Genomic DNA, 12,318 nt, shown 5'->3' with positions numbered 1-12,318 from the left:
GACCCTAATCAAACAATCCCAGTGCATCCTTTGCAACATGCCAATTATAGCTGGGTCAGTTCCCGTCCTTGCTATTATCCCCCAGAGCTTGGATCTGTTAACTGTGTCAAAGGCCGAGGAGAGGTCCATAAACACAAGGTGAATGGAACCTCTCCATGCCTTGACATACTTGCCAGTGACCAGCTGGAGATTCAAGCATTGCTCGACTGTCCCCAGCCCGAGCTGAAATCTGTGTTGGTCTCTGGATAAGGATGTGTTTTCTCCAGCCAATCCTCCAGTTTGCTTGCTAAAATTCTGCCAAGGGTCTTGAGGGAGCTGTCTAAGAGGAAAATAGGTCGGTAGCAGCGGGGATCATGGCGGTCTTCTTTCTTAATAATGGAGACCACTACCACTTTTTTCCACGCGTGTATAAGATCCCCCCTAATGGAGGCTTTAAAACATTTGTCAAAATCAGGTCCCACAACGCAGTGTTATCTTTGAAGAGATCTAGGGGGGTGTGGGAAACTGTCACCCTGTAGCAGTACCCCTCTCCCTTCGTACACCTGTGCCAGTATTCTTTCCCTAAAATTGCAAATGTATTGATACAATCAGCAACACCTTTAGCTGCCACTATATGAGTTACTAGTAAATGGTACTTAGGTACCTAGGGCATGGGGTACTGATGGTAGGCCCTAGAGGGCAGCAGCACAGATTGTGTCACCCTCATGGACCATTTATCCAGATGCACTAAGCACTGCCATTTCAGGCTGAGTGTCCTGGTGCAATCCTAAAATGCATCCTCAACATGGCCCACACCCTGCAAATTTACCAAGATTGGTGGCACTGCAACATCCAGTGGCTAAACTGTGCAATAGTCAGGGATACTAGACCCCTTACAATGCACACCCAGAAGGACAGTCCACTCTAGACTGCAAAAGGAGCAGGAGGAAGCCCCAGTCAAGGAACTTCAGAAAACACCAGGACCTCCCACCAGAATGACCTTGCTGATCTACAAGATTAGAGTAACTGCTCGACCAAGCTACCATAAAAATTAGAGCATTAAGTGGTCCAGTTTTCATCTCTGTAAACCAATGTGTGGTTGCCTGGACCTTCTGCATAGTGTATAACATTTTGCACACTACATAGAGTGCCAGCCTCCTACAGGGGGACACCATCAGGGCCAGGCACTTTACACGCTACTCTCTGCCTAAAGGCAATGATTATGTCCTTGACTTCAATAGAGTCTGCAAGGTTGGAATACAGCTTCAGTTTGCCATAAACTATCTCTTCGCTCTCTTGAATAGGGGCTCTATTATCAGGATTAAATATACTATTGTAGCAGGCAAACCATGCCCTCACTAGATTGACAATATCTATGGAGGGTTTCTCATACCCTGATAAGAAAGGCTGATTAACAATCTTCACAGAACAGTGCTGAGTCCTTCAAGATGAGGGCTTCTGACAACTTCTCCAAAGCTTCTATCCTCAGGATAGATTTATGGCCTCCAGGGTAGATGTATAGCTTCTTCTGGCATTCACTATGTAATTTTTTGAGCATGGTCTAGTAGTAAGAGCCAGTTTCAGTTTCTTATGAGCCATTGCACAGGCATGATCGAACCAGATTATAGGTGGGGATCTTTTGAAACGTTAGACTGCCTCAATCCCTTGTTCACTGTATAGCATACAGTTCTAAAAGCATTTGATATGTTTTCAGGTGTCCCCTCCTCCAGGGTAAGCACTGAGAATGCCTCACTATTCTCATGTAAAAGCTTACCCAGAAAGGCATCCTATCCACCGTCTCCCATGTTATCTGGACACACCCATTCTGTGAGTAAGAGGGGGCCGGGTTCTCCTGCTGTCCCTTTTCCTCCATCAAGATGAGGTCCAACACTAAAGTAGGTGGGTTGTGCTCGCTAATACATAAAATGGAGATGTAATGGTCAAGTATTAGCTGCGCTAGATCCTGTGACACTGAAGAGTAGTCGTTCTCACTACCCTTTTGAGGACTGTTAAAAGTAGTGAAGGGAGGGGCAACTGGGCATTACATTCTTTAGCAGATCCCAGGGATCTGGAGGTCAACAATCTATTCAAGGTCTACTGAAAAGGTGTATGCTAGAAATGTATATGCTGTTACCACTTCAATGCCTCCAGGCCACATGAGGAGGGGTCAGCAGTCCCACAAAGTCTTGTATGAACCTGCCCCCCCAAACAATCAGTGCCTCTTTGTTATGACTGTTTAGGAAAGACACAAGGTCACTCTCTAAATCATTGAATATGCAGGTTATTATGGGAGTCAAATACATTATTATATAGGGTAATCAAAACAACATCTAGGATACAGCCAGCTGATAGTTAGTCCTTGCAAAGATTGTCCTTAACGAGATACATGTTGATTTTATAGAGCATACAATTGCTAAGCCCTCCTTACCTCTGCCTCCTTACGATAGCACAGTGGGGCTACATACTGTTTGAAAACCATTCATACCAAAATCCTGATTTGTCCATGAATCCTGCAATAAGACAATATCCACTTTATTTATAATAGAGAAGCAGTCTGGGTTCCTTAGTTGGGAATGGATGCCAGTGAAGTTCCATTACATACCTCTCAGCCCTTTCAGCCCTGGCCTCCTTCCTAAAATTAACTATTATGCAATCCCCAGTCACCTTCTTCTCACCTGGACCCACCCAGGGGGGCCTTCTGACCATTATAACCTCCCTTGAAAGATCACACAACCAGCCCATACCTGACCTAAGCCAATGGGTTACTTTAAGGCCTATGTATTCTGGTTGATCTCTACACATTGATGTCTGAATACTTATTGGTCTTTGTGCTTAATTGTCTGTATGCCTGTAAGCCTGCTGGCCTCTTTAAAAACAAGTGTCTAGGAGTGTTGGTCGCTCATTATTTGTGTTTGTGTGTGTGAACATCATCGCTTATCTTCACAAGCCTATGAAACTGGCATAGGAAAATGTACCTGTGAAAAGTGATTTTTCCATTAAACAAGTGTCATAGAGGTTTGAGTCTTTTTGCTTCAGAGGAAGCACTCTGGTTGACCCTTTTTTATCATCTGCCTCAAGTGTTACTTCTGCAATCACTTGCGACACAGGGTTCCCATTTCTGATGCTAGGCCATTTGAAGAAGGCAAGCAGTCAATGCATTCCTTGTCTAATACCTTATCACTGTCCACTGCCTACAAATCGTATACTGCCTTGGTCTTTGGTGCAGTGGTACATGACAATGTGTCTTCTCTGTCTATTTTGTGCCTAGTGGTCTTCAAATTCAAGAGAGGCTAAGCAGCTAGTAACATGCTGATGAACCTTTATTGGTATGACAGCATTAATAAGCTTAGCAGAGACACTGATGGTTGTAAGTATGAAGCACACAGAAGGGTCACTTTCACACTCATCAAGTAGAGGGATACAGGGTTTTTCCCAGTATGGAGGGACGGTGTTGCTAAGCTGCAACAAAGGAAAATGAGCACCCTTTTCTTCCTGGGACCATCTTACACTTCTTATCATTTTGTTTTCACCTCCCAGTTATTAGATAGTGCCACTCCCTACAAATTAACGTCTGGTCCCTCTTCTGCATCACATCCCTTACTAAGAGAAATCTGCCTGCAGTCTGTTGGAAGACACTTCTAGGGCCTAAATGCGAAACACACTCAGCTGTATCCTGTAAATAAGCACTTGTATTTAGCACACCTTTGCTGACTCTTGTCAAAATGAGTAGCTCCCACCCATCTTCGTGGTTCATCTGCCTCTTTTGCGAGGTCAGCACCAGGTCCAATGCACTGGATCTGGCTGTGGGAATGGGCCCATCATGTTTGTTTCAATTGGTCAGATGCCACGGTGGCTGGGTGAGGAAATTGATGGGTCAGCAATATTTACATTTACAAACTTTGCATAGCAATCAGCAATAATAATTTATGTACTTTGGAGCTATGGCGCTTTCCTAGAATTCATGTAAGTATTTTTTTGCTATGAAATAGTCCACTGACTTTGTGATCTTAGCGTTTTAGTCATAGGATAAGCCTGCTCTTTTTTTAAGCCTCTGAATCTCCCTGTGATCTCTGTGTAGGGGATTTCAGCAATGTGCTGCCGTGACGCAGTAGTGCAACTCTTGAATACTGGATTTACACGTCAGAGCAAAGGATCTTACTAATGTGTGGCTGTAGGTGCCATTGCACATACCAGGTGATAACATATGCTATGGGTTGTGTACATATGCAGGCCAAGAGGGATCTTATGCGGAATCAAAGTGAGCATTCATTTTGAGGTTTGGACTCTCACCCCCTTAAGTGTCCGGGTTGTCTGACCGCTATGCAGGTATAATATTGGATACCACATGGTCAGGGGTGTGGTGGCCATGGACTCAATGCTCTAGGTTATGGAGCTGAGCCTCAAGGGCTGTGATTTGTGCCACTTTCTCCATTCACCCATGCACACCAGCCCATATGACACACCCTGGATCACCACCGAACCAGCTTCCCAGAGGGTGATCACTGACACAAGCAAACCCTAGTTGATTACCAAGGACCCCTGTATCTCCGGCACCTAGGAAGTCTCACATTGAGGGTCTGTAAGGGAACCAGGCATTAAGATGCCAGACAGGCCGCATAGTTCGATCAGCAGCACTGAAGGTCATGGTAAGGGGAGCAAGATCGATATTCCCTTTGGAGGGATGGCCATACAGTCCACCTGGCTCACATCTGTGGCCAGCATCAGGAAGAGGTTGATGCAAGAGTCAGTTTTTATGTGTGACTGAAGTGTGGACATACACCTTGTCCCAAGTGTCCCAGACTCTCCGGGTGTCACAGAGACCCAATGCATCCATCTAGGCTGAATTTTGATGCATTTGGGAGACATGCCCCTGGGTGAGGGGACCAGATGCATCCAGGACAGGATTAGGTACTGCAATAAAGTCTCTGACAAGGATAGAGACACTCATTGATGAATCCACAAGCAGGGCAGTCAGCGATGAGAAGGTCCCCATGGGTGCTTTATTAGGTAAGTAAACGGAGAGAAATTTTAATGACAGCCCTCATGAAGACGCTCCGCTGCCACATAACACCCTTGAGGGTCAACATGTGAGTTCGGAACTATCAAAATAAAGCTCCTGTGAAGCAGAATAACAACACCCCTTGAACCTCGACTGAAACCTGCATGGAACACTCTATCATACCCATACCACAGAAGAAAAGAACATTGGGAGCCCAGCAGATGAGTCTCCTAAAGAATGAGAACCGCATGTTTGGCAAATTGCAGACAGCAGTGCATTTGATAAAAACTACTGGACTCTTCACATTCCATGACATCAATTCAAATGATGGCCTGGCGGAAATAGTGGAAATGTGAAATGGCACAGAGAGAAGATCTGGTTTGGAGCAGGCACACACAGAAGTGAAGAAGAAGGTGCGAGACTTGGTGAGTCGCATGTCGAGTGTGGTGCAGTAATAGAAAATTTCAGTGAGAAATACAACATAACCCAACATAAACCCCAATCATCAATCCATTCTCTGCATTCTCCCCAACTCCCCCATTCCATACTTCACCCCTAAAGCATCTGTCACCCAAACTGGAGCTCATCAGAGGTTCATGAAAGCAGCCTTAAAGAGGGTCACTCTGAGAGACTTCTCTCTCGAGGGTATGCATGGGCAAGACCCCACTCAGTCAACCATCAGTCACCTAGGTCTTGGATGTAGGAAGCTCTGATTCTGACCCTGAAGAACCCCTATGGCCACTTTCAAGGTCAAAAGGCTTGTAGAAATGGGTCTTCCACCGCCTGAGGCCTCGGAGGGTGTCCAGCTGCACCCTAGCGTGGTCCGCCAATGAGTCCCAGCCAGCCTGAGGGCATGCATGGGTCACATCTCTCCTCAACCCACTCCCAGGCCCGCACAGGGGAATCGAAGAAGAAGGACTTGGAATTGAAGATGACTTAAGGTTTGCTGGGAAGAATAGCATATACTGGAAGTTTAACAGCCAGAGATTTTGTTTGACCTCTGTGAAAAGGTGATGGCGCTGCTGAAGAGCTCTGGTATGGTCAGGAAAAACCATAAATTATACATTTTGAAAACAGACCTCAGGCTGTCCGCAGGCCTTGCTGTGGATTGCATCTCTGTCATGAAAGTTAAGGACATGGCAATCAAAGCGGCACTGTCGCCGGGGGGGAGGGAGGGTGCCTGGGCGCGGATCAGTGGGCCCGATGCACCACAAACCAAGGTGAGATGGTGGACTCTGGGACCCATAAGTGAAACTAGTCATCCAGAAACTTTGCAGCATGAGACGCCTCAGAGCCATCCAGAAGACCCACTATACACGGACTATTGTGGCAAGAGCGGTTCTCTGCATCCTCTGCCCACTCCTCCTGAGCAGCCATTAAGGTCAAAAGTCCGCCCACCTGCTGCTTCAGGGTGGACACATCATTTCGTACTAAGGACATCAAATATTCAGTTTATCTGACTATGATAGCTACATTGTTGAGTTCTTGGTGAAGGAGCACCACATCAATCTGATCTTTACCAGGGTCATTTTTGAGTCTTAAATAGCCTTAAGGATAGTGGCCAGATAATGTTGGGTGTGCCCCAAAGTGTCGGCCACTCCAAAGAGCCAACCGCGAGCCCCCAGAACCCCTCTGAGTCGTAGTGAAGTGGTCCATTTTGGTCCTGGCCAAGGCAGGTGGTAGGGCTTTGTCTTTACCCACAGTGAGTTGTAAGGGGCCAAGTCCAGAGGTCCGTGAAAAAGAAATAGCCCCCACTTGGCAGGCTTAACCGGGATGCAGCACAAGTATCCGGGGTATCATAGGTATTGAGGCATGCAGTAGACAATTGCCGATGAAAGAAGGATGAAGTGTAGAAATGTCCCTCCTTGCCCACTTGCCTCATAGCTGCTTGAGCAGCCAAGTCACCAACGGGAGTGGAGCAACATCAGAACAGGCCAGTCACCAGAGACTATGAGCCGAATATAAGAAGGCTACAGACCCTGCGTTGACGACCCCACCTAAGGGGCTTGGTAGTTAGTCCAAGATAGCCCCCCCTACCCAGGGAAGACTGTCAGGCCCCCCACCACCCTGATGAGTGCGTCCCTGTACAGAGAATGTCAAGTGAACCTCCAGAAATGCAGTAAGGCCCCAGGAGGCATCACAGGGGGCATCTGAGGCCACAGCGGCAAGGGATGCACTGCTTTTGCCCAGTTCCCCTGGCAGCAATAATCACAGCACCCCACAAGCTAGAAAAAAAAGGAGAGGCCTTTCACAGTGGCGGCCTCACCCCGTGAGCTATTAGGCTAAACAACCAAAATGAGGTGACCCCCTCTAGCCTACAGGCATCTGAACAGTTCAGCGGTGTGGGGAAAAACAGAGACAAGGCTCATACTCCTCACAGGGCCAATAACAAGAGATACTACCCCAAGGCTAGTCCAGGTCTCTTGAGGCCCCGTGTGCAGGCTCCAGAGGATACAGAAAGCAGTCCCAACTGGGGCTTGAGGAGGGCCCAGACACAGCCACAGTCTCCCCATGGGCCAGAACAGTAACTCACTCACCAAGGCCGGAGTTCAGCAGAGTGGCGCTCAGTCCTCCGTCAAGCAATCACGAGGAAGCGGCAGGCCACCCCTGTCCCTCTGGCTGCACTTCAGGTCCCGCCAGCCACCAGTAGGCCACTGTATTCATGACCACTCCCCGGGTCCAAACATGCAGTATGTGGCACCCCTGAACCCAATCTAGGTGCCTCTGGATCCCATGGAAGCCGCAGAGTTGATCAGGTCACAAGGGAGGGCAACGATTAACCTGCCAGGCCCCGGGTCCAGAAGAGTAGCCACCAGTCCTCCTCTGTGCAGCCACTGTGCAGCTGTGTCTCAACGGCAGACCAGTCTTGAATCGTCGGCTCCCGTCCAATTTGTGCGGACTGCCTGCAGTCTGCAGCTCCCGTGGCCACACCTGAGGCTTCTGCACGCCACCTACGGTGCAGCTGAATTTTCGGTCACAGTGATTTCAGTCCCCTCAGCAGCAGCCACACTATCGGCCGGGACACAGGAGAGGAAGGCAGGTCCCTGGAAGCACTTTCTTTGGCAGGATTATGCTGGATTACAGAAAGGGGTCAGGAGCAGCCTTAAACTGTGACCACCATCCTCGACGCCTTGGCCACATCCCCAAATATTATATTTGACTATAATGTGTTTTCCTTCAGCCTTGGTGTCTCAATTGCTCTGGGTGCAAGGCTGGTGAACTCAGGTGAATTTAGTCTCATTGTCCAAAAATTCAATAAAGTAATCTAATCTTCAAAATAACTCAAATATGGTCCCCGAAATGAACACCGATACTACACAATGCCATTGTGATTAGAGAGTTGTGCTTCTTACAGGTTCACAAGGTGTTCATGTCCTGTTAAGGGGGCTAATGATAATTAGTATCTACAATGGGACATAGTTCAAAGGTGAACCACTTGAGAATTAAACTGGTCTCGAAGTCACAGTAGTGCTAATTATAGGTTTGCAAGGTGTTGGTGTCCTGTTAAGGGGCTAATGATAATTGTTATCTACAATGGGATATATTTCAAAGGTGAAACACTTGAGGATCAAACTGATCTCAAAGTCACAGTTGGTCGGAAATTACCATTTTTTACGTGGTATTCCCCCGGATTTTTTACCCATTTTTCTTAGCCATAAATCACTGTACATTTTTCTCCTGCTAACCAGGGATAAAGTGTTTACATTCTCTCTTATAAACATTATAAAATTGCCAGATCCCTGATTGGCACATTTGATTTATATGTAAGTTCCTAGTATATGGTACAACATGTACCCAGGGCCTGCCAATTAAATGCTACTAGTGGCTGCAGCACTTAGTATGATACTCAATGAATTAGCACTGTTAAACATGCCTAAAGGTTTGTCACTGCAGCCTGGGTGGGCAGTTTTAAACTGCCATTTCCACCTGGCAAAATTAACCTAAAGTTTTTCATGCCCTGGTAACAAAACATCTCCAAAGTCGTTTCTCACTGTGGCAAGTGTGAATGTCCCATAGAGACTCACTAGTTACATTATAAGACTGTATAATGCATAACTTCAGTTTGAGACTAGCTAGAGCCATGACTCGAGGACTTAAACTAATAGTAATTTAAAATCCAATCTAATATTAAAGCCATATTTCAAATTACTATTTTGAAAATGCTACTTTTAGAAAATTGGCATCTTTCTGTCTAAGCCAAATGTGCCTTTCTGCCAGTGTTTAGTGTCATTGACTGTTGATGGATCCCCTGCCTTGAGGTGTGTATGACTCCCAGACAATGGACAAAGGGATTGGGTATGGGAAGATTATTTTAGCCCAAACAAGATGGACATCTGGACAGTGTCCAGGAACTTAATCACACTTCAAAAGGTGCCTACCCTCTCACAAGCAGCTGTAACTCATGCATAGGCCTGCCCCCATAATTGTCCTGCTGAGCCAGCTAGGTATCAATCCCAGTGGAAGAGACGCTGTGCCCAGAACAAGTTTTCTGAGGCTACAAGTGAGGGTTTACCTTTTATACTAGCCACACCTCTGAGAGGTAACAGGGAGCTCTGATCAGGGAAAGAAAGGTTCTGCTGTGTTGGATTTAGGTAGAGAAGGGCACAGTGGGATATCTTACACTAACCACACAGGAGGTGCTGAAAAAGTGGGTAGGGTCACTCCTGGGAACTTTGACCACATTGGTTAGGAAGTGGCCAGGAGTGTCTCCCAACCACACACTGACACTGGGCATAAATATGACAACCTTAGTGCACTTCAGGGAACAATTCTGGAACCGTGCAGAATCAGAAGAAGGACTTCCTTGTTGCCTGAATCCTGAAGGGAGACTGGACCTGCTTAACTTGGACCCAAGAAGTGACTCCAAGGGCCAGTTGGTTGCCCTCCTGATTGAGCTACAGGGACACAACAAACTTACAGAAGATTCCCTGGCAACTGTTCAGCTGAATACTTCCAGCTTTACCTGCATGGACCCTGCCGCTTGCCTCTGCTGGAGTGAGTCTTGATCCATGAGGAATGTTCTCAAGGTTCAGGACCCACTGGTGTCAAAGTCTACTCCTCATACATTTCCCTGAAACTTGAGACTTAGACACTTTTTGCCATATTCTTGCTCTGAAACCTGACGAGGGGCCAACCTTCCAAGATGGTTTATTAAAGGTGCATTGTTGCTGGGCCAAACATTCAGAGTGTTCGCACTACGTTCTTCTCAGTAGCAGCACATCCAATTCAGGAGGTACTCATGGAGAAGAAAGTGTTCGACCTCTTGGAGCCCTCTCAGCATTAGCCTATAGCCTTGCACCCTCTGGAAGAATCCACGCTGCAAAAAAGTGACTACGTCTCAAGGTAGAAATCTTCACTGGGTGAAGATGCGAAAAGTATCCGGTCAGTAAGGGACCTTCTGTGGGTGCGAAATTCAACTTTCTCCCACTCAAATCTTTCCCTCCTAATGTCAATGGCCACAACAAGACCTTGTCTAAAGGCTATCTGATAACGTGAAGCTCTCCTCAGCTACAGCCTGCTTCTTTGCCCTCTGAGGATTTTTGACTTCTATTCCGGAGACTAAGTCAGAAGGTAAAACTTTCCACTGGGACAAACTTCGTCTCTGTATCCGATCTGTGCACCGTCACGGTCGGCCTGAAGTTTTGAATTTGCCCTGGTGTAGCGTGACAAGATCACTCTCGTTGGTGGTCTACACGTTTCGGCAATATTTTGAACCTTGGACCTTAAAAATTCAAAACTCTGCTTCTACTCTTTCTACCTTTCTCTATTTCAATATTGGGAAGGCTGCATAGCATTCACATATAGCTGCTGTCCTTGTAGCTTTACCTTGCAAAAGAGGAAGAATTTTGGGCATAGGTACTGGAAGTCGGGGTGCGGGGAGTGCTGCAGCACACCCAATATTAATGTGCTGGAGTTCAAAAGATGAATGAGGAAAAAAGATGCCTTTAAATGTTGTTTGTATCTTTTCGCATTTGCTGTACGTTCAAAGACAGAGTTCATAGGTCAGGCTTTGTCTTCTCTCAATTCGCTGCTTATTCTTTTAACATGTACATTGGTGTTTACTTTATTTTATTGACTGCAAAGTTAAGGCGTTTTGTATAATGAATTATCTGACAATCTTGCTAGTGTGAAAAGAAAGTCTGTAGGATGTCAGTTTTATTGAAACACATCACATCTACATACCAGTAAATGTACTATAAAAATATTTTAAAATATTTCAGTTATAAAAGCACAAATGAAGCATATTTCCTGGTAATTCTGAAGTCTGATGGAACCAAAGATTTTTATAGAATCAAAGCAAACCAAGAAACTTGGCTTGGTGATGTACAAATGATAGCTGTTTGCTGAAACCCAATTTCCATGCGCTTATGGCCTTTATGGTTTTATTAGTAAAACTGCTTTTCAGAGCGAATTTTGTTTACCACTTAAATGGAAAATGTGCTGCCTGTAAATGACAATCTCCTGCAATACCATGTTTTTGTAATATAGTTGTGACAGTGTACTGCAAAATGCACCACTGGTTACAACCTACACCTCAACCACTCTCCTGCAGAATTACCTTAGCTAATTTGTTTTACTTAGTCTCTGTGTGATGCTTGGATTTTTCACAATCCCTATGACTACAGTGATGTAACAGTGATGGCAGCCCGCTCCAAAAATTGTTCCCGTACCACTGATTTCTGGGGAGGTAGATAGTGAGAGGTCCCTGCTGTCCTTGACAACCATGAGTCACATACCCTTTCTCTTCTCTTCAACTGCAAATAATTTTTCCGATAGAAACAACCAGCATGCATCTGACAAAGATGGCAGATGTGTGGGCTCACACAGTTTGACCCGAGTGAGTGGCGTAAGGCACTGTACTATACTGGCAGCTCATCAGCAGTTTCATGGCTGGACTCCTATGGCAAGATGGACTGTGAAGGGAGGAAAAGTCTGTTGGCTGTCTGGTGCAACAGACAGGGACTTTTTAAGGATTTGAGAGGCAGTGGGCCAAACATATATTGGGGGTCCCCATTCTGGACAGCTTTTAATTTATGGTCCAATGTCAGCTCTTTCATGCCCTCTTTGGTCAAGTGATTGACAGTACACTGGTGCACTTTTCCAAATTTTAAATGTGTTTACATCTATCATTCAGGGATAGTGATCTGTTTTTAATAATATTACTGAAAATAATCTCTGTGTCCCCTTCCATTTCTCATATATTTTGATCTGAAATAAACTATTTTTATGGATGTTGCATGAAACATAAAGACAACATTTCTGCAAAATATGCATATGACCACATTAAAAATAAATGAAAGGAACACACTATTTAACACAATCTGTTAAAGAATTATTCA

Source organism: Pleurodeles waltl, chromosome 5 (assembly GCF_031143425.1).
Source record: "Pleurodeles waltl isolate 20211129_DDA chromosome 5, aPleWal1.hap1.20221129, whole genome shotgun sequence".
In the NCBI taxonomy this organism is placed as follows: Eukaryota; Metazoa; Chordata; class Amphibia; order Caudata; family Salamandridae; genus Pleurodeles; species Pleurodeles waltl.
Note: the sequence above shows the minus strand (reverse complement) of the source record.